General features: G+C 33.9%; 1 pseudogene across 1 annotated transcript in view; it reads right to left on the bottom strand.

The window, feature by feature from the left end:
• The window catches only part of LOC143244364 (protein croquemort-like), a 53,581-nt pseudogene extending 29,749 nt beyond the window's left edge, over positions 1-23,832 (bottom strand). Inside the window, exons 1-4 of the transcript XR_013025041.1 lie at positions 23,222-23,832; positions 17,050-17,210; positions 2,609-2,750; positions 386-579 (exon numbers count right to left, since the gene is read on the bottom strand). The product of XR_013025041.1 is annotated as a protein croquemort-like (transcript). The remainder of the gene's footprint in view (positions 1-385; positions 580-2,608; positions 2,751-17,049; positions 17,211-23,221) is intronic.
• Between the last annotated feature and the right edge of the window lie 226 nt (positions 23,833-24,058).

The raw sequence follows: 24,058 nt of genomic DNA, 5'->3' as shown, positions 1-24,058 counted from the left end.
TTGGTCTGGAATTAATTGGGTTGTTGAGTGTTCTATGTTTCTGTAATTTAAGTTAATTGACAGTATAGAATGACCCAAAATTTTTCTACAAGAACTGGTAAATGTTTGCAGAAAGGAAGTAAGAGAATGTCCAGATGTTACCCATCTCCAATCCTCAGTCCTGGTTGAGAGGTGGTTGGTACATTTTAATGCAGAAAGACTGTGTAGAGATCAAAATGTCATTCCATTTGTCACACAATGCAGAAAGGGTCATTATAAATTCCATCTCTACAACATTTATGCCGTCTGAAATATCAGTAAAATGAGTATACTTGTTGTTTGGATGTACACTATTAAAATTTTGTTAACCACAGTAAGAAGACGTTACATTCTTGTTATTATGTACCTCATAAAACCATCCAAACTTTTCTTGAGCTGTAGGAAGAAAACTTTTCACAGCTTTGAGGAAAATATCTTCATAACCATCGAACAGAAGTTTTGTATTGGCTGATGAATGAACCATGTGCTATTAGCTTTGTTCAACAACATGTCAATCATTTTAAGGCCAAATATTTCATTCTTCATTTTCTGTGCTGCAGCCTAAAAAATGTATGGAAAAAAAAAAAAGAGTTGATTACTTGGGCTGATTGTGTAGACTATGAAAAAATATGAATAATTAAAAGATTATCAATTACAAAAAAGTCCACAAAACCATAAAAACTTACCATATGAAATACAATGTAGAAATGTGAATATCTTATGATTTAGAACTATTTTCAACAAACATATCAATCATGGAATACTGTTTCATCATGTAGCAACTATAAATACAGTCCTTTGATAGATTGTTTAAGCAGAGTATTCATGATGAAACTTTGTAGAATGGACAGCAACTGCCTGTTGTGGAGACACAAGTATAGAGGGCAACATTTCGAAAGTCTTCTGCCGTCTATTCAACAAAGCTTCATTATAAATACAGTTAATTCGTGTTAAATTCAGTCAAACATTCTCCATATTTTATGGTGAATCATATAATGACTGAAATCCTTTACTCAATGTACTACATGTTTGTTATGTTACCAGGTAAACGACTTTGTCCAAAGTTAGGGATATTTTCTAAAAATGAAAATACTAATTCCTTCATAATTTATTCAACCATTTGGATGCTATAATCAAGTTTATCTGACTTGACAACACTTGACATTTTGTGTGACACAAGAGTTTACTGTCAGAAGTGCTGTTGTTCCTCGTAATGTGACACTCAAACATACTCAAATTTCCCACCTTAGTAGCATACATATATACATCACTGAGCAAAGTGCAATTAGTGGATCTGATATTGAGAAAACGGTAAGAAGACTGAATTCAAAATTTAATTTATGAGTAGATAACCAACACTTTTCATGAAGCCATGTTACATTTATGATTCATGATGACAAAAAACCCACTTGAAGTAAAAATGTATCTCAGGACAGTTGGTATGGGTATTAACACTTTTATTTTAATTAAAGTGCTAATACTCATACCAGCTGTCTTGAAAATACATGTTAAATTTAGTTATGCACTCAGAATTAAGCAAAAACTTGTAGAACATGGAGGAAGTACTTCTTTAGAAATGCACATCTGGAATAGTGGTATACCAGATTAACAGTTGACTACAGCAATAATATTTGAACATGTATGAGAATCACTATAAAATGTACGAAAATGCACTACAGCTATAGAAGTTCTTAGCAAGCATCTATTTTATTAAACAAGAAAACCTGATGCTAAGCTTCACCTGGTTGCTGTTTACAAAATCATATTTATAGGTTTTCTTTCATACACTTTCATCATAAAGACACTGACAGATACCAGGCTGGAATATGTTAGACAGTTTCATAGTTGTTGTTGAAAACTAACTTTTTTCATATCTATTTAATAGAGTGAGACAGTCACTGAAACATATGATGATCTCACCAAACAACTGTGTTGAATAATGTCTTGGGTCCCATGCAACAGTTGAAAGATACAGACTAATTACAGCATGTATCCAGTATTGTTGGCTATTAAAGCAGCTGGAAAGGACGTCATAATTTGTAAATAATCAAGCATACATTACATTGTGTCTTAAAAATAAATACAAATAATTATCTCTAAATACAAAAGTATTGTTCTAACCTACAGTAAAGTGACCCTAATTAGAAAATTGATTACAGTAAAGAAATTAACTAAAAAATATAAAATACAATATAATTAAAGTATTTCACTTTATTAGGAAAGATCTATGAAATTTATACAAAATTTTAATTTTCAACTTGTTTCCAGCCAATTAAAAACTGAGACCAATTATAAACCTATAAGAATAACTTTTAACTTCTTTGTTTGGTGGCTTTAATATAACACAAGTAATTATCATGTATTAACATACTACACTTGATGGGCTTCGAAATTCTTTGGTCAGTTTATGAAAGAAATATATTTATATTACACTTCATGCAATATACTACAGTTTCTAATTATTTTAGATCTAAGGTATAAGTTCATTGACAACAATAATGTTTCAAAAAATCATTCCAATTCATACAGCATTCAGTCCAAATTCCATAAGATACATTACGGTAATTGCACTAATTGTGATAATACTCACTATTGCAGGCACATTCAATGTTGTGATGATATCATCAAGAGAGCCAATGGTCAAATCTGGCTCAAAATGCCATGTACGGACCTGTATGTATGAAACAGTATCATTCTCGTTCCATGTGACATTCACCTTCTTTCTACTTTCTCTGTACAAACGTAAAGAAAGAAGAAACAAAATATCATACGAAGAACTAAGCCTCATAAGAATTTAACACAACACGTATGTTTAGCAATAATTTAAAACTGGAAATGAACCTGGTTCTCCATACATTATTACCAGTAAAATACTCGTGAGGTTAATACTGTCACATATCCAATACACATAAATTTTGTAAAAAATTATTTTAAATATATTTAGCAAGTAACTTATTATGTATGCTTCACTTAATAGTTCTTCTTTCAAAAGATAAACTGAGAGTGGATATTTTTTTACACAGACAAGAAACAAAACTTTTCACTTATAGTACTTTGATCATACAATTCTATGGAAAGTTACAAATACCCGTTGTATTAATTGTTACTTCCTCATGGCTACAAATGTAGCTATTTGTATACATACGAAAGATTCCAGAGATTGGATTAATTTAAATTTGCATGACACCATATCTGTAGACCGACTTAAGTTTCTCTTATAAAAATTATGGAACATATTTTTGACTAGTATAGAAAGTAAAAACATAAGGCATCATACACCAACAACATAATATATCTCTGAAAAAATAAACAATAACTGAAAGCAAACTTCTAAAAATCAATTGTGGCCAAAAGAAGATATATTTTAAATCTATAATCAGATGGAGCTGGACAGTTAAATAAACTTACTAATCAATTAATTGTGAAACTTTTCAATTACATTTACTTATTTATTACTCTTACATGAGACTCTGATAGCTGTAATGACTAAAAAACAGTAATAATTGGAAACATTAATTTATTACAATGAACAGCTACTAATTAAATGAAAATAATAATGAAAATATAAAGGTAATGTTTCAATTACTGGAATAGATGCAATACTCAAAAACAGTATTTATCAGAAATACTAATTTCAATAAATAGATACAGGTAAATAAAAAACAAGTAGACTGAACATGACAAAATATTTCTCATAGAACCTTTGAAAATTAACAAACGTGTTGTTTCAAGGCATAGAACAACTTCGATTTCATATGTTCTTTACACTAAAAAGTTATATACAACAGTAAAAAGACCACACTTACAAAGGTATAAAAGTTAATGTGACAACATTAAATCTGTAATTATGTTTAATTTGGCAAGTTAACATATATGTTATAGGAAGCTATGTTGAGAACCACACAAACATGATGGTTTAGAATAAATCCAATGAAATATCATTGCCTAGTTTCTCACCACCCTAAATATTGACCTCATTTATTTTGTTAAATTTGTTACACAAGGCAGTTCTCTACCAGCTAGACAGTTCAATATTTCACTACAAGGCAGGAATAAATTTTAATTATTAAAACTGAAAGTGTAGTTTTCAACATAATTCTGCTAGAGCTTAAATGAAGAAATATGAATTTAAAAATAACTACTTGTCTAATGTACGTTATTATTTTAAGGTCATCTATCTGAGGTAATTCAGTCTTGATCATAGAGCTCCCTCCCATTTAGATGATGAGATCAGTTAGATGGATTTTGTGAAGCATGACTCTTCAAAGTCTTAATAATAAGCAAAGATTATTTAATAAATTAATTTATTATAGAATTGGAGATAAACAGAATGTTAGATGTTGTAAGGTAGAAAATTGTTATAAAAAAGCATTTGTTTTGATTGACATAGTACGTGACTAGAGGGATGTTTTTAGGACCACCTGAGCAATTTTGTTCCCTATGTTAATGACTTACTACTTGGGCAATTACCTTTCCAAAATTGATGTTAAGATACTGGAAAAACTGATTTTATGACTGTTTCTTTAAGCTGAAGAACCTAAACAAATTTAGGATAAGGAATAGTGTAAAATTATCCACGTGAGTTGAGAACATTTGGAAAAGGTTTTTGTACAAAAAGAACATTGATAACTGAAGAGACAAAAAAGAAAGACTCAGATGTGATTATTGGTAATTATCTCAAAACTTATGCTGGATAGTTTGAGTGAAAAACAGACATAACTGTAAATACCCCACAAATATGGCACAAACAGGCCCAACTAGAGGGAGATCAGGGATGTCAGTGACCCAGGGCCCAAGTGTCTAGGGGGCCTGGGAGGAAAGCCTATATATAATGCCTTGCCTCTTAGTGTGTGCGGGAGCCCCTTAATGCTTGCTGCCCCGGGGCCAGTAATGGCTCTTGACTACCCTGGGCACAAAAATCACACTAAACAAAAACACAAAAGAAGTGACAATACACTAAACAAAAGATAAAGACCACAAAACTCTTAACAAAAACAACTAGTCATTTTACAAATGTTCATACAACTATTTAATTAGTTAAATTATTTGCACAACAGCTGCAAAAAGAAAAGTGACAATAAGGTGCCACTTTATTGGGTATGATAAAAAAATTAAAGGAAAAAAATGCTACAAATTTTGATTGTTATATCTGTATAAAATTCTAGTAAGACCCATCATGGAGAGTCTGAAACTTTGAGAAAAAAAGTGAAAAGTTGGTGAAAGAAACTGAAAGATAGAGGTGGGCTTGCTAACCAAATGATGTGGCAAGGTTCAGTGAAAAGAAGCCAGGACTTGTTTTGAATTTACAGGTTGTTTTTTTTTTTATGCTGGAAAAACTTGAAAAACTTTGACAAGACAGAGGGTAGCAGGGATAACTAATGTAGTGAGAGGTTTTAAAATTTGGAAGCTTAAATAATAATAACAATTTGGAGCTATGAAGAAAATATTTTTTTCTAAATTCTTAATAAACTGAACATGATTTGATTCAAGGACTTAAATTACTATAGGCTATAATAAACAGCCCAAAACAGATCTTTTGAATTTAAAACTTAAATAAATACTAATTTTAGAGTTTCATGTTTGTTTATCCCTCAGACAAATTTTGCACTTTGTGCTAGTTTAAAGAAATGTGGTTTAGTTTACTAGATAATATAGTAGGTGTGCCAGTTTAAATTTATTTAATCACTTATTGTCAGACACACAGGGGGTTACATTTTAAAAAATGGATTGTATACTTTGGTTGGTTGTTTTGGCAAATGGTGGATTTCATGGCCAACTGCCCTCTCTGATTTGATCTTGTGTTCTAATACAAATAACAAACAAATTAACCACATAAATTTGAAATATTTAATTTTCATTCCTTGATCATGCTTTCTTGAACAACATTCTTTCCTCAGATGTTGTCAATATATAATTAAATATAAAAGAAATAAACCTGATTAACGTTCATAAATACATTTAGAGAAGAATTAGAAAAGGTAGATAGGCATAACATAATTAAAAACTGGACATGCAATATGAAAAAGAAAATAAAGAAAAACTTTTGTCAGTAACATCAATTTAAATTTTCTTATTTCCTGTTTTTATGCAAATAATTCTCTACTTTGACATCTTAGGCTTAAAGACACTGAAGTGTTAAAAATAAATTATTAAAATAGGAAAATTACTAAAAATATCAAAATACTTGTATATAAGCATAAAAAACTTTTCATTTTGCAAATGTGCTGCTCTAAAGCACATCTATCTTTCATGATAAGGATATTATCCTAGCATTGTAGGCCTGCAAATGAACTACATGTATAAACCACGCTAATCATGACACAATAAATATTCCATGATCTTGTTGCTTGTACAGAAGGTATAAACAGTGCCAGTACATTTGGTAATATCTAAACTAGGGACAGCTCTACCTTTCTTTTTGCTTGAACCATCATGCACACCACAAAAATTATTTTTCTTTCTTAAGTGGCTCTAATTAATGTAACGTTTGTTTCTTCAACAGTTAACATCTGACCTTGTTTAAAGTAAACGTTTCACAAAACGTAAAGGCACTTACACCTAAACCTAGATGGCCTTGGACATTTTTTCTTAGTAGGATTTCTGTGTTTACTTTGTGAAGGTATTTATAATGGCTACGATCCCGGAAAAATGAAAGGTATCGTATCACAACTACAGTAAAAAAACAACCCATAACTCGTCCCAGTAAGTGGGTTTTTTTTTTTTTTAAATTGTACTTCTCAAGGCTATCAAGTCCTGTCGAAGTACAAATATTTGCGATTTATCTTAACACCACGTGAAACGCTTCCTTCTGTTGAAAGACTCGCTATAGTGATTATTACAGAGTTATTCCGGTCACTATTAAAGTAAAGGTGCACTCTGTATGTAAATTTAAGCTAATACTCTCGGCCCCGACCGGAGTGAATGAGAGGGTATTGCAATCCAGTCCGTGTGTGTTTGTGTTTCTGAGAACGTATTTCGAAAGCTAACAAATCGATGTATTCGAAAGTTTTACGCACGATGGAAGTTACAATGGGACAATCCTCCTTAAATGTGATACAAATCCGGATCTGGATCACTTTGAGGATTTTTTTCCTTTAATCCTCGGGAATATATGACATTTTCGTAGTTTTGGGTTAATATCTCTGTAAAATGTGATCGCACTTGTACCAAATTTCATTGGCACACTAAGAATTCAGAAAGATTTTGTGAGTTTTCAAATGTGAAATTGAATGTTATCCAATATAAACGCATAAAATCTCAAAAAGGAAGGTCGCGGGTTCGAATCCCCCTCACACCAAACATGTTCGCCATTTCACCCGTGAGAGCATTATAATGTGTCAGTCAATCCTACTATTCGTTGGTAAAAAGAGTAGCCCAAGAGTTGGTAGTGAGTGGGTGAAGATTAGTTGCCTTCCCTCTAGTTTTAAACTGCAAAATTAGTGACGGCTAGCGCAGATAGCCTTCGTGTAGCTTTGCGCAAAATTCAAACTTAACCAAATCAAAAGAGGAAAGGAGGGGGCGAGAATATGAAAATCTCTATTTCCTCGTTTTACTGTGGGCTATTAAACAGACGTATACTACGTTACTACTTGTAATGGAATATCAGAAAACTATCCCTACAATAATACACTTTGTCAATTTTATTTTAACTTAATTTATATTGAAGAAATATATATGTTGCAGATGCTCTAAATAGAAGATGCGTGTAACGTTAAGAAACTTTATCACCATCCTACTAGTACACAACATAAACAATGCATATAACCCTCGTTTACGAGTGCAAAGATGGTTAATAGAATATAAAATGCAGCGTACTAGTGTTAAAATATAAAACTTACATGTAAACTTTTCAGACAAAAGTTGAGATTAAAGCAAATGTTAGATAATTTGAAAGTTTATTTCATCACTTTATGTGTAATATCACTTTAGTAATGCAATGACATAGATGATATGAAATACTTTTAATATATGGTGGTATTTTTCACACCAGCTCTACATTCTAGATTCTCATTACATTTTCTGGTGTACATATGGTGTTTGTTTCCTGAACTTTCTCCTAAACTCACTACTGGTCCTGTATAGCAAGGTAGTTAAGGCACTCGACTCGTAATCTGAGGGTTGCGGCTTCAAATCCCCGTGACACCAAACATGTTCGTCCTCTCAGCCGTGGGGGCGTTATAATGTTACGGTCAATCCCACTATTCGGTGGTGAAAGAGTAGCCCAAGAGTAAGTGGTGATGACTAGCTGCCTTCCTTTTACTCTTACACTGCAAAATTAGAGTCGGCTAGCGTAGATAGCCCTCTAACTTTTCGCGAAATCCAAAACAAACCAAAACCAAACCTCATTACACACTAGCTACGCAATATCCTCCCATATTTACTACCACAACGAAAGTCACCTGTTGATGCACAAGCCAGTGAAACATACAGGCTATCTAACGCAAAGCACGATGGGATAGGATGTACCAGACTGTGAACCTTATAAACTTCCTGTTTATGACTCATAGTCAACAAAGTATTTCATCCTTTCCTAGTTAGTTGTTTTTATTAACGACATTGCTGTAGCTTTTTCCTTACCTAATTCTTATTCGAGTTTGAAGAATGATTTGTGGCAGTGGCTGTTGAAGCACTTAAAAGTTAAGCCTAGAAAGCCAGCTAAGTTTGAAATCATGCGAGTAGTGTTGTTTCTATAAATTGGCACACAATTGACGATCAGTAATGTCGCAACAGACAATGATGCCACTTGAATAAGTCAGATTTTTTTTAGTATAATTGTTTATGTAATTGTTTGTTTGTTTTTTAAATTTAGATTTCCGGTAGCTGCTGTAAGTAATCAAGTTTTGTTTCTTTTCCTATTAACGCGGACGTATTAAATATATTTCATATCGCATATGCCCCCAGTGGCATATGCCTGCGGACTTAAACTACTAAAAACTGAAATTCGAAGCCCGTGGTGGGCAGAACACTGATAGCCCTATGTGTAGCTTTGCGTATAATAATAATACAATCAATCAAACGGTCATATCGCATATATAAGTATAAAATTCATTCTTCAGTGCACAAACAAATTAATCTAAAGAGCTATATATCGCAAATTTTATAACTCTGTAGATTGGTAAATCTACATCAGGCCCGGCATAGCCAGGTTAGTTAAAGCGTTCGACTCGTAATCTGAAGATCGCGGGTTTGAATCTCCGTCGCTCCAAACATGCTCACCCTTTCAGTCATGTGGGCGTTATAATGTGACGGTCAATCCCACTATTCGTTGGTAAAAGAGTAGCCCAAGAGTTGGCGGTGGGTGGTGATGACTAGCTGTCTTTCCTGTAGTTTTACACCGCAAAATTAGGGACGGCTAGCGCAGATAGTTCTCGTATAGCTTTGCGCAAAATTAAAAAAAACAAAAAAAAACAATAATTCTATTTTAACGTTTCACGAAATATCTAGAAAATATTGAAGCATGATTATTAACAGTATGGGCCCGGCATGGCCAAGCGTGTTGAGGCGTGCGACTCGTAATCTGAGGGTCGCGGGTTCGCATCCCGGTCGCGCCAAACATGCTCGCCCTTTCAGCCGTGGGGGCGTTATAATGTAACGGTCAATCCCACTATTCGTTGGTAAAAGAGTAGCCCAAGAGTTAGCGGTGGGTGGTGATGAGTAGCTGCCTTCCCTCTAGTCTTACACTGCTAAATTAGAGATGGCTAGCACAGATAGCCCTCGAGTAGCTTTGTGCGAAATTCCAAAACAAACAGTATGATTTTTATGTTTTTGACGTCATCAGCAGCACTCTTACGACTGGACAGTTTATTTTGTTTTTCATTCAATCACGTGAGCAGACATTGCCATCCTACGTATATCATTATTGTTCTAGGATTACTTTTGAATTTTTTTATTTTGTTATGCATTTTATCCGCCAACTTTAAAACATTTCTGTTTTAAAAACTTGAATGTTTATTTGGCAAATGTAGATAAATGTTAATGTTTTTCAGTGTGTATGCAGTTCGATGATACAGTTAAAAGAAATACATAATGACGTAATAATGCTAGCGAACGTGTATTTTAATAAAACGTGTTTTAAATTAGAACTTTCTTTTTTAAATACATAGAACAACGTTTCGACCTTCTTCGGTCATCGTCAGGTTCACAAAAGAAGGTCGAAACGCTCTTCTATGTAAAGTGTTTTCAGCCCAAACGAGCCATCTCAACAAGTGGGTTTCTCGTCATCACTGATTATTTTGGCGAACACAAGCTCAAAATGTTAAGTATACAGCAGTTAAAAGTCAAGGAAGTAGCGAAGGGGGGTTAGGATGAGTTTGTCAGCATAAACCCAAGTTTGTGTGAATTCTGTTTGGAAAAAAATATTCGTCTTTTTTTTTTTTTGGGGAGGTCTCGGGCAAAAGATATTTGATGTAGCGACGAATATCTGTGCAAACAACAAAAATGCTGAGAGAAAATCGACAGACTTTCAGTGACAGCAGATAATATTCGTAATTGGATCATTTGAATATGCTACGATAATAATGCAAAAAGTGAAACACTACGAGTCCGAGAACCACTGTCCACACTCCAGCAACGCCCATTTTCTCCGTGGAATACTGAAAGTATCCTCCCCCCCCCCAAACAAATATAGGGACTACCCTTCACCGTTGGTTAAAAGAGCTTTTGAAAACAACGAGTTTTGATGATGAAAGAATATAAGTTGCGTAATTGAAACAAATTATTTATAATGTGTTCATTTCTTTATAACGTACATTTAACAGCGCTGTTAAGACACTATGTCGTCTGATATATTTGAACATATGGTATTATGTTTGATGTGCTTGTGTTCAGCTTGATGAGTGTGTTTTCTTATAGCAAAGCCACATCGGGCTATCTGCTGAGCCCACCGAGGGGAATCGAACCCCTGATTTTAACATTGTAAATCCGGGGACATACCGCTATACTAGCGGCGGGCTCAGCTTGATGAACAAGCACACAACATTTATTTATATTATTAAAATACAAGTGCAACAATACATAGTTATAACACAGATAATAGCAGGATTATAATACTACATTAACTAACTAGCTGAAGTACCCGTCCTCGGGACGAAAATTATGCAAATTCACGGTTAACAGTTATCGCAGTACATGAAAAGTTGCTTCCCTTATATGTAACTGTTACAAAAGCTCACAAAAACTGCAAAGCACAAAATGTGAAACCGCAAGTTTACATGTGGCTTCAAGAAACTTTCATGCCAAATTTGGTGCAGATCCACCAACAGGGGCCGAGGTAGTGATAAAAATTGCAAAAAAAAAAAAAAAAAATTATAAAAACTGGAAAACGCAAAATTAAAAAAAAAAAAGTCTCGCCATGAACCCAAAGACCCTCCACACTAAATATGGTGAAGATCCACCTACAGGAGGGTAAGGTAGTGGTTAAAAACCCGCAAAATTGAAGATTTGTACGTAACCCCACACTGACCTAATGAACCTCCAGACAAATTGGATGAAGGTCTCTCCACACCCTGCCAAGTAGTTACATTGACATACAACAGACAGCACTGTCATATGTATATAGATTCATGATCGTTCTACTCGTGGGAACTGTGCAGCCTGAAATCTCTGTGGCACTAGTATCTCCCCTAATATCCTCAGCGTCTTTTTCTGAGTCAGTCACCAGGGAAATCAGACAAAGATGTACAATTCCAACTTGTTTTCGACTGTTTTCCTTTCTTCAGACTTTGAAGAGCGTCTTTCCTGAGAGTACAGTTCTCAAACTTGGTGAAACATCTGTATTGAGCTCCATCATACATATTATCTTCTGGTCATATTACCTTCTCTTGCCCCAGAAACACCTACTGGTGCCTTCATCTAACACTTCTTCCCTTACACTAAACCATCACTTGGTGGGAACATTTAGACTTACGATCATTTTCGATCTGCAGATTTGCAAACTTTCATAATCATTATCAGGACGTTTAAGAAATATATAGCTTAATTTTAACTTATAAATAATTTAATTAAACCATTTTGTTCCACCCTGAGGCAGAAATTTATTAATCAAAAACTGAGAATCTTCAAATCCTGTCTTCGCGTTTCTATCATTGACCAAGGTAAGCATGAACCAGGATTTTAGGTCTCAAGGAACGTAATTAACTCTCTACAATCGGGTTATATAACAAAGGAAAGCCTCAAGTTTTCCAAAAGAGGATACAAGTTAGACACTTCAATTTTTAGAATACATACGACATCTGGTTAGCTATGATTTTTAATGAATTTTATGAATAAACAAATAATTATTGAAAATAGGAAGGCGAAAAGCTGTCAAATATTTATACCTTACTATTTTGTTTCTGGTCAGGCCAAGAAACAAGCACGAATTTAAATTACCCGGAATTAAGCTTTCTGCGCTTCAGTAAATTCACATATATTCTCCTACTGACTCAAAGTCAGTCATGAGTCATGCTTAAAAATCACAGTTCGTAAGCTAACAAAGCCAGTTCTACACGGCATGCTGGGATCAAATGTACCTATTATGTGATCTACCATCTGTGCACACATCGTTCCAGAAAATTAACCATTTTTATTTCGTGTGAAGTAAACTACAGTTTGTCATTTACCAGGTTTTGATAACAATGAGTACACAGACAAGTAACTGCAAAAGTTTAGTTAGCTCATTTATAAAAATTAAGACTGGTGTTACACGTGGAATTTTCTGTTCTGTTACATCATATCACGTGAAAATAGTTTCTCAGTAGACTGATTACACCGAATCCTAGGCAGTATTTAATGTATTACAAAACAAACAAGCCTTACGTTTCCTTTAGGTGTTGAAATTCTCACGATAACTTCTTACTTTTAGAAGGAACTATGTTCTTAAATAAAGTAAACTTCAAATAGATTTTACAGAACACAAACTATCGTACACAAACTAACTGTTTTACATAAACAATATTAACTGGACACTTGGTCAGGTCTGTTTATTAACGATATCCTCTCGTGTCTCAATTTGGTTGGTTGAAAAACAGAAGAAATAAAATGCTAACCGACCTGAAAACGTTACCCGTATTTTCTTATAAAATTGGGGCAACCACACTATAGCTTCAAATTTTTATTTTTATGAAACGAGCAATTATCTTGCAAACAGAAGTGCGGGTTCGAACCACAGCTTGTTTTAGATCTGTATCTTGGTTGTAAAAAACCTAACCTAGAAAACAGACCCTCTGTTCCATTTCAGTGCTCGTTCTTCCAGAAGAAGCCATTAAAGAGAAGGCTTAACGACTCTTTACGTTTGCAATGCAACGTGAAGTTATGAGATTGTAGTCATTCTTTTCTCTCTTTCTTTTTCTTATTATTTTTTCTTTGAAATTTGTTCGGGGACAAAGAGGAAACAATTTATCAGTTGAGGATGGTGCTAAACTCCAAAAAATTTGTTGAATTTCAGCACAAAAACCTACAAGTTTTTCAACAGATAAGACAACAACCCCTCTAACACTGCATTTCCCGCGACTCTGAATTGGAATACAATACAAAAATAACTTGTATAAATAAGTAGACCACGGATATTCCGTTATTGGGTGAATATCACATCCGTAAGCCGACATAAGACACTACTTAAGATCCTGTCGTGTAATTATTCCGTCAATTATCAAACGTCACGCCCACAAATATCTACACTATAAGCAATGACGTCATTCGTTCGTTATGTCTTTCTTTTTCATCTCGAACTTTCTGTAACAGCCTACATAATGGTCAGTTTGTGATTAATGCTGATTGGCTATTTCCTGTTTTAATGTCGACTTCTTTTACTGTGTCTGAAGCTATATACACGAGACTGAGACGGGTTCTCATGTACAACCCTGCCGACCCTCAGTGAGGGTAATAATATCAATCCTTAGCTTTTTCATTAAGTGATGAGAAAAACACAGTCCCTGAGCCCAAAGTAGCCAATAACACATAATGAAGGGTGCAGAAGAACAAAAGTCAATATCTTTATAAATATAATAGTACTGTCTGTTGTCTGTCCATGTAACTACTTCGCAGGTTGTGGATGGATCATCACTAGATTGGGTATGGAGATTCATTGGGTCCATGTGGGGAGAGAGGGTTACATAGAGATTTTCAGTTTTCGCTTTGCGATTTTTATGGATAGTTTTGCATTTTTAACCACTACTTCGCCTTCCTGAAGATGGATATTCACCAAATTGGGTATGGAGGTTCAAAGGGTCCATTGGGAGGGGGAGGTGGTTACATACAGATTTTCAGTTTTCGTTTTGCAATTTTTATGGGTAGTTTTGCATTTTTAACCACTAATTCGCCTTCCTGAAGATGGATATTCACCAAATTGGGTATGAAGGTTCATTGGGTCAATGAGGAAATATATACAAGTTTCCAGTTTCACATTTTGTGTTTTGCAGTTTTTATTATATTTTTAGATATAAAGGAAACAACTTTTCTTGTCTTGAAATAACCTTTTATTAATCATGAATTTACATTAGGATACGGGTACTCCTGCTAGTATAACATAAATAAATTCCATGTTCCAAACACACGGTTATTATTTAATATGATATAGTCTTCGACAGTGCTATTAAATATTATTCTTAACTTTATTTAATACAAACTGGAACGCACTACTAATAAGGTACACAAAATACGACCAATATCTCCAGAATGTATCTTAATTATCTCAGTATTGTTAATGTATCAACGTTTGGTTAACAGCTCGCGATTATGTCCAACTTCGTTTCAAGCGAATGCTAAGTTATCGGCAATCAAAGCGACCTTCTATGAGCGAAACATTGAGGTACTAAAGATACATATTGGAGATATGGATTGCTATATTCACTCACCCCTGATCTAGTGGAAAATACCAAGTGCGTTTACATATATTTCACAGTCTGTAACTGTATGGTTTACCACTGCAGTTTGTCAACAGTTTTCCAAAATCGCAAAGAAAATAATTCTTCGTTCCTTGAAAAATTCTAACATATTTGGGAAATTTTGTCTACATTTCTCCCGATTTTACTAATTAGTGTATGGTTTTAATAGCATAATAACGCGATACTTGAAAGGCATGCAACTAAATTAATACCCGAAAGTCTTTAAATTTTTTGATAAACTGTCGAGGATGAAGACAAGGTCAAGAGTTTTAATTTACTCGTATGTAAAAATACATTTACTAACTGGAAAAGAGCCCGGCATGGCCAGGTGGGCTAAGGCGTTCGAATCGCAATCCACGGGCGTTATAATGTAACGGTCAATCCCACTATTCGTTGGTAAAAGAGTAGCCCAAGAGTTGGCGGTGAGTGATGATGACTAGCTGCCTTCCCTCCTGTCTTATGCTGCTAAATTAGGAGCAGCTGGTGCAGATAACCCTCATGTAACTTTGTGCGAAATTCAAAACAAACAAACAAACAAACTAACTAACTAACTAACTGAAACTGGTAATCGAAGGTTAAACGAATAATCGCTAGTTATGTAACGCGTTTCTTTTAGTGCAAAGCAGTCTTGGATTATCTGCTATGATCACCGTTGGGAATCGAGTCGTTGAATTTTAGTCTTGGAAGTCCGTAAAATTATCACTGTCTCGCTGGAGGATCCATACAATTTGTCAGGAACAGGCAGAAGATATCATATTGCTGTTTTTCCCTCTTATTACAAGCAAAATCTTTATTCGAGCGGCACTCTAACCAACGTGTTTCATAACGAGGTTCGCTTTCCGTAGCCCTAACACGTTGCAAACCTGCCTTCATTCGTTTTGTCGGCACTGTATCTACAATTAGTTGGTAATAGCCACTGAACAGAAGAACCCGGACATACAATATAACTCATTTAATTTTTTTATTACTTTAATTAGTCATGCTATTTAAATGAAATGTGGCTTTTACCCTGAGACTATTTTTTTCCTAGCCAAAATTGTGACTTTTTCCTGTGACTATTTCCTTTCTCATCTTATTGGTAAAACACGGTGCACTATTATACCTGACATTATAACGGTATCTAATGAAACGTTGTAATTTGTAAAATTGTTTATTTACAATTCGTATATAAAGTATTATAGTGATTCGGTTTCATAAATGATTATTTGCATATTACTTCAAACTTTTTTATAAAAAAAATACTACAGGTCTTTTCTAATGGTTTTTCAAAATTACAAAACAAACTGACGCGAGAAATCAAATATTTAGGCCTAGCTTCTAGAGTTTTTTTTTTTTTTATATACTTTTGTACATGATTGTCTCTTTTCGGATTCAAAACATAGTACTTGCAAGTTGATATCTTTGTAATAAAGCCGAACTATTTGCTTTTAAACGGCTAAGAGTAAGTTTCAAAAAGAGAGAGGGAGAGAGAAAGAACTAGTTTTATTAGACTAGTAGTAACAAACACCATTTCATAATACTGAATATAATATTTATAGAAAATATTAGAACCTTTTATGTTCGTTTGCAGTTAAACACAAAGCTACACAATGAGCTATCTGTGTTGTCCACTAAGCGTATCGAAACTAGGTTTCTAGCGTTATAAAGTTCGAAGACTTAATTCACATTGTACTCGTTAAAAATAATTTACTATTTAAAAGTAACAAATTACAGTTAAAGCTCCACCATCCAGTGTGATAATCAGTGTTGAAAAATAACCATAAAAACTGAAGCAAAAACAGAATTAAGCCTAAACGTTCATAATATTTTGTGGGTAAAAAATAGAACATACAAACATACATTTTTTCAGGTTTGAAAATATGAACTTAAGCCTAAATTACTTGATTTTTTATTGAATTTAATAAACAGATGCTCCCCAGTGGCTCAGCGGTATGTCTGCGGACTTACAACGCTACAAACCGGGTTTCGATACCTGTGGTGGGTAGAGCACAGTTAGCCCATTGTGTAGCTTTGTGCTTGATTCAAAATAACAACAACAAATAGATAATATGAAAATATATCTGTGGTTTTTGTCTAGTTTATAACATGATATATTTTTGCTGTGAATGGTATTATTTCTGTAAAATAAGGACAAGTAATCTAGCAGATAAATATTTACTACATAATGTACCTGAATACATAAGGTCCGACTTCTGTCAGGTGTGGCTTCTCTGTCAGTGACAATACTCCATCGGGATTTGTTAGGTTGAAGAAATAAAAGTTTATAAATATAGGTACTGGAACGTTCTTCCACTGCTCAAAAGTTTCTGATTCTGGGCTCAGTATTAAGTGCTTAAAAAACAAACAAAAAATCTTTATCAAAAATACAATAAACAATGCACGTGATGAAATTAAAATTACGTATATAGAGAAAGTGGTGTTTCAATATTCAATGAAACTGTTGGGGCTTTTTGGATAGGTAGAATGAATGCATAAGACAGTTTCGTCACTCATCACGGAGAAACTTGAGTGCTTTACATTTGACTGATACAGAATTACATTATATTATATTTTGTTTAGACGTGTACTTACGCTGCAACTTTACTATTTTGTTTCGTTTTCAGCAATTATGTGTATTCCTAGAATTTCAATTTAACCATTTCTTCATGAGCTTATTTTACATCTCCTAGACTTGTATCGTTTGTTTTCAAAGCTTTAATTGTATCAAAATCAAAAGACAAACTGGGATATAGAATTAATAATTCTGATATTAAACAAGAACCAACGGAAGTGACATCATTGCTATGAGACAATGCCATTTCCGATTAGTTTCAAACAATGAACCCGCCCCAGCATAAACTCACAGAAATGTACTTACACAAATGCTACAGATTCTTAAACGCCAATGGCTCCAATCTGCAAGTTCAACTTACTTGTTTTCTATTTCTTTCGACATGCTATCTAAATTACATCTTAATTGCAACACAATTTTCAACTAGTACATGCTTGAAATAATGGAGAATGTGTACAAAACGTTGTAAATAATTATGAGTTATCAATTACAGAGCAAAAATGTTCATTTTTCTTTTCATAAAATCATAGTCATTGTATATTATATGAATAATTTATGGCGATTGTACAGACGTGAGGTACTTATCGCTAGTTCAAGTGGAAAAAACAGCAACAAAACAACATTAACTGAACAGTAGCGACACTCAACCAATGTAAAGTAAGCTTCTGAGAGCAAGCACGACGTCCATTGTTACAAGATATTTTAACCGGGAAGAAGGAAGAAGAAATTTTACGGGTATAGTCAGGGAAATATCCAAAACCCTAATTGTACTGTACTCAGAAAATAAAAGTAATTTGAATAAAAAAATTCAGACGATAATAAACTTTTCAACATAATTACGAAAATATATAACTATCAGTGTCTGCGTGTGTTCTTTATATAAAGAAACTTAGTACCACTATACCACAACCCGCCAACAGACAGATTTTAAATTAATAGCTGTATTCATTGTATTATCTTGTATCAGCTATTATGTTAACCTGGCATATATGGTAAACATTAAAAATAAGAGGCAATTGTTTTAATGAAGATATCGATTTTTCACGATCGGTCAAAATTGTAGTTTCAAAATAATAACTTGTCTCATTTCCAAATTCGTATTTTTCGCGTATGTTTGAACGTTTTAAATCAAACTGCATCGCAAAATTTCCACTTTGAGAACAACAGCCTCGTGTTTTCTAACTCTTATCTGTTCGCGAAAACATATACGTAGATGTGGTATATGAATTTAACTGTGAGTAATTAAGTAGTTTTCGCAAAAACAATATTTAGAATGGATTACGTATCGCGCACAGTGAATTAATATTACCACAGATGTCGAGAAAAACGACATGGAAACAAAAGGTTTGTTTTTTTATTTCGCACAAAGATACACGAGGGCTATCTGCGCTAACCGTCCCTAATTTTGCAGTTTAAGACTAGAGGGAAGGCAGCTAGTCATCACCACCCACCGCCAATTCTTGGGCTACTCTTTGATCTATAGAAGTGAATACTTGTCAGTGATTAATACAAATAAATATTATACGTGCTAATTTCCATGAACAGTTTCAAACAGTGTTTTCCCTTAATCAATAAATATATGTATTACACCACGATCTTCTCAGAATTCTTATTCAAATTTTTCTTCGAAACACCATAACAACTTTTATTGCTTCATCGTGTGAACATTACTCTGAAACAATGGTGTAAACAAAGGCATACAATATGCGTAACTGTTTGTGTTTTCTCCCTACCGTACTAGAATCACGTTCTCTTTTTTATTTTTCCAAACATACTTAAAAATATTGTTCTTATAGCTACTACCCTACTTTAGTTGCCTTATTAAAGCAACGTAACTATATGATATATTAATTTTCCCTTCTGGTTCTCACATTTCTGGTTAAACTGTACCCCTCCGCTCCCGCTTTTTTACCTGGAGAATGAACAGAAATAATATTATATATTCAGTATATATCAGAAACACATAAAACATTTTATCAAAAAGGAAGGCGTTCACGAAGTGTACAAGTAATACATTTTGTTAAAGAAGAAGGCGTTCACGAAGCCTACAGATAAAACATCTTGTTAAAGAAGAGGACGTTCATGGAGCCTACAGATAAAACATTTTGTTAAAGAAGAGGGCGTTCATGGAGCCTACAGATAAAACATTTTGTTAAAGAAGAGGGCGTTCATGGAGCCTACAGATAAAACATCTTGTTGAACAGTTAAACCAAATAAACCGAGTTATTCCTCCCAGACCTGTCTATCTAAAGTGAATTCAAGACACAAGAACAAGACAAAAACAATCGTTAAAAGAAAACTAGAATATTTATATAGTGTAGTATATTAATTTTACCTTAACGTTAGGTATCATAATTTGAGGAAAGTACTGAAACGTTATTACGAACAAACTTGAAACACTAAAACTACACTAGAGAAAAAAACAATTATGAATGTGCATTGCAAACCACAAGAATATGTTAGTAATGTTCAGTCTATAAAAATCAGTAACCGTAGATCCGGGCTGCAAATAAATATAACAAAAATTGGCGAGAGGGAAAAATAAACAAACAAGTGAAAAAGTGTCGATAAATGATGTGTTACTCTCATGGGAAAGGAAAGGGCTGTAAGCTATTAGTTCCGTGTCACGTATCACCATGGCAAACAGAAAGGTCGGCATTTTTGACATGCAAATATCGCAACTATGAAATTTCTACTCATCCACGAGCATCAAGCGACTTATATGGATTCAGGCTGAGAAACAACAGTTTGGTGTCTCAAAGATTGATTCACAATTTGTGTTCGAGAGTAATGGGAAAATCTCGTAGTCCTAGAAACATAGTAAACGAGTGTCAAAAACACTGGACGCAAATAGCCAAGCATCAGATTTCAACACTCTACAGCTGTGGTGCCCTCCCTCCTTCCTAAGAAAGGTGAGAGTCGGAAGGGAACAGCACAACTGTTTGTTTTTTGAATTTCGTGCAAAGCTACACGAGGGCTATCTGCATTAGTAGTAACTAATTTAGCAGTGTAAGACTAGAGGAAAGGCAGCTAGTCATCACCATACACCGCCAACTCTTGGGCTACTCTTTTACCAACGAATAGTGGGATTGACCGTCACATTATAACGCCCCCACGGTTGAAAGGGCGAGCATATTTGGTGTGATGGGGATTTAAATTTGATGAATTTGTTTGTTTATTTGAACTTAAGCACAGAGCTACAAAATGGGCTATCTGCACTCTGCCCAACACGGGTATCGAAACTCAGTTTTTAGTGTTGTTAGTTCGCAGACGCATCGCTATGCCACTAGGGGGCTACCAATGCTTTACGGTTAGAGAAGAGGCGAGGGATAAAACGTACGTCACTGTAATTCAATATTATTTAAATTTACAAATAAATAACGACAGAATATTTTATTTTTGTGACATATACAAGGTTCTATTTTATAGGAAATCGTTACGTCAGTTTAACACAGTAGATTATCTTTAACGAAAAATTTGACCACTCTATAGATTTAGTCAAGTATATGTTATCACGGAGGTCTCCAATATAGGCTATATAAATAATTAACATATTTTTATTTTAAAATTATCTATACGAAATGAGCTTAAAAAAAGAAAAAGAGTATTATTTACTGAAATATACATAATACAACAGTACCCACTCCCCAAATTTACCATGTACCCCAAAAACTTATCTGGCTGTTGGGTTGGGTCATGACTTGATAACCCGTGTGCAATTATAAACGTCACTACTGATATGAAGAGAGTTTAACAGTACACAGATACACCAAAAAAGGAAAAAACACACAATAAAACAAGAAAGAATGTGAGGGTCAGTAGTAGAAAATAAATATTTTATCATATCAGTGAACGGCCCTGAAGAATCACTTCACATTGTAGGAACACATCTTTTGTTTCAGTAACTGTTGACATATTTAATTCCCGATAATAACAGCAAATCGCAAACGTACAGATAGATACTCTAGCGACAAGAAAAATAAACTTTGTGAAGTATTGTATTATATGATAATAAACATATGGTAAGTTCCAGTATCTAGCAAATTTCAAATCAAGAGTCCCTGTTGAAATGCGTGACCCGAAAAACCTTGAACTCTTACAGGACTTTGAACCCAGACGATACGGAGCACGTGCTTTGCAGGTGCTTGATTCTCTCTCTACAGGAAGAGAATACTCTCCTACTCAAATATTCACCCAGATTAGATTAAAAACAATTTTACAATTCTAATTATCATTAGTTTCTACTATAATAAAATCGCTACCATTTCTGGGCATATTTTTTGCCATGCAAGAATTCATATATTAAATCCCTTTGGAGACAGCATCCACAAATTAATTATCGAAAATTAATTTAAGCGACTACTCAAATATGAAGGTAGTGATAAGTCCACATGAACGACAGACAAAAAAAGTTTAAAAGACAGAAAGTTCCCTAGTGATTCAACGTTAAGTTCATGGGCTTACAACTTTAAAATCGAGGGGTTCAGTTCCCTGAAGTTCAAAGAGCGCAAATATCTCAATGTGTGCGATAAGACACCCAGAAGATGGAGACATTCTAACTAGGTAGTACTTATCTTTTTACTACATGGAAACGATTAACTGATTTATTATCCATTTAATTAATTACATAATGAAACAACGAACCTGTCTTAATTAACGGGGCTGTATATTCAGCAACAATATATTGGAAAGTATAAATACAGAGTTTAGGTTTTAGCATTGAAAATAAAACAGTTATAAAAGAAAGAAATCGACACAGATATATATCGATCTACAGGCCTCACATGAATATTTAACATATATCGCATAAAATATTAATTCTGCGTTTAATCTAATACTGCCTAAATAAATATATTTTCAGTAATTGTTTTACCTAGCTTTGTCAACTTGCATATATTATTTTTTATTCAAATTATGTTGCTCTTTTAACCACATTAATTGTAGAAAAGTGGGAAAATAAAAAGTTTATCTGAAAAAATAGTAGTAATAATAACAAGATATTTACAAAATAAATTAGACAATGAATTTTCATATAAAATAGTGTGTTTCACAAGTTGTAATCATTTTTAAGTGCAATCGAATAGTTGTAATGGCTTTAAGGACAGTTTTTAACGTGTGCCATCCCCTCTAGTACAAGTTCGCAGTAAAACTGAAAATATAATGCGAAATAATCTTGTTTAGATACAAACTTGTTTAATTGTTAGTGTTATTACTAGCGTTACTTGTTAAAAGTAAATCCATACTATGGGCTATCTGCGCTGTGTAGTAATAATAGTATTTAGGCCTTAGTAATTAAGACCTTACGGAAGAACTATCATAATAATATTAACATAATTAGTCAAACTCAGGTTAAACTTAGATAATTACTTATGATTATCTACTGAAGTTAAAGGTTTTATTAAATTACGTTTGTAAAGTGATACTGTTTTATACGCTTAGTGTCAATGTTAAGGATATAACGTGCTTCCTCCCTCTATCTTACAGAAGGGTCAAACTAGATTTTCCTGTGTGTACTAGATACTATACCGTTAACTTTATCATGCAGCTAAAAATCAAAAATAGTTATTCTCTAAGTATGAAGACCAGTAATAATTTAATTTTTTTTTCCAATATCGCTGTACATCTAAGTTATACTGTTCCAAAATTTACAACTAAATACAACTTACTTGCTTTAAAAGTTAAACTCACTGCAGAGTTTTCAGTTCAACTAAAACAATAACCTATTTAGGCCTACATTAATTCGTGAAATTAGTTTTAACATATGAGGCAACCTTTTTTAAAAAAAACTTACCTCTCTGACCTGCCATCTCAGTATATTAGGAAAAATCAAGTAGGCTACAAGGCCTGCAATAGCCAGTAATAGACCTAAAGAGACTAATATTCCAGCTTTACAAACAACTCCCATCTCACGGCTGTGTATTACCAGTTAAGTAGGTTACAAACTTGTGATAAACACAGGCGAGTGAGTAGTTCAGCACGTGATATGTTGAAGGGATAACACGATTTCGGGATGAAATTGATGGATTTTCTGACATACAACAAAAAAGTACTTTTAAGTATAAGCGAGCAATAGTGACACAGAAAATAAATGTGGTTAGACAGAGTCCAAGTTTCAGCCAATAACTACCCGTTGAAAGTTCTACAGTAAGCACCATTGAGCAGCAAACTTCTAAATTTTTTGAACAATAGATCAACGTTCCCCGTGGTCAAAGGTTAATTTTTGACTTATCCGATTCCATTATTGTTTTGCGGGTTAGAACCTGTTGCTTAGTTTACACGTTCGACAATTCGTTTGACTGTTGCTAGGCTCCTTTCATACAATACATGATACAAAAGTCCGAGCAGTAGTTACTTCTACCATTAGTCTTGTCCCGCTTCTGCTATGTAGTCACATGATTTAAAGTTACCAACAGTGAAACGAGATGTGACGAGAACTGGCTTTACAGCTGTTTGTTGGTTCGTCGTAGGGCTTTGTTCAAAAAGAGCAAAGAAATACGATTGTAGGTCAGTTTGCAGAGAGCAGAGAAGTGAATTTCGTTTACGTCTTAGATTTAGGACAATGCTAACTGTCGTAGTTGAGATCTGTGACAGCTACTAGTGAGTTTATATCTTAGTGAACATTTAAGAA

This window comes from Tachypleus tridentatus, chromosome 2 (assembly GCF_004210375.1).
Source record: "Tachypleus tridentatus isolate NWPU-2018 chromosome 2, ASM421037v1, whole genome shotgun sequence".
Classification (NCBI taxonomy): Eukaryota; Metazoa; Arthropoda; class Merostomata; order Xiphosura; family Limulidae; genus Tachypleus; species Tachypleus tridentatus.
Note: the sequence above shows the minus strand (reverse complement) of the source record. Positions and strands in the feature narration are given on the sequence as shown.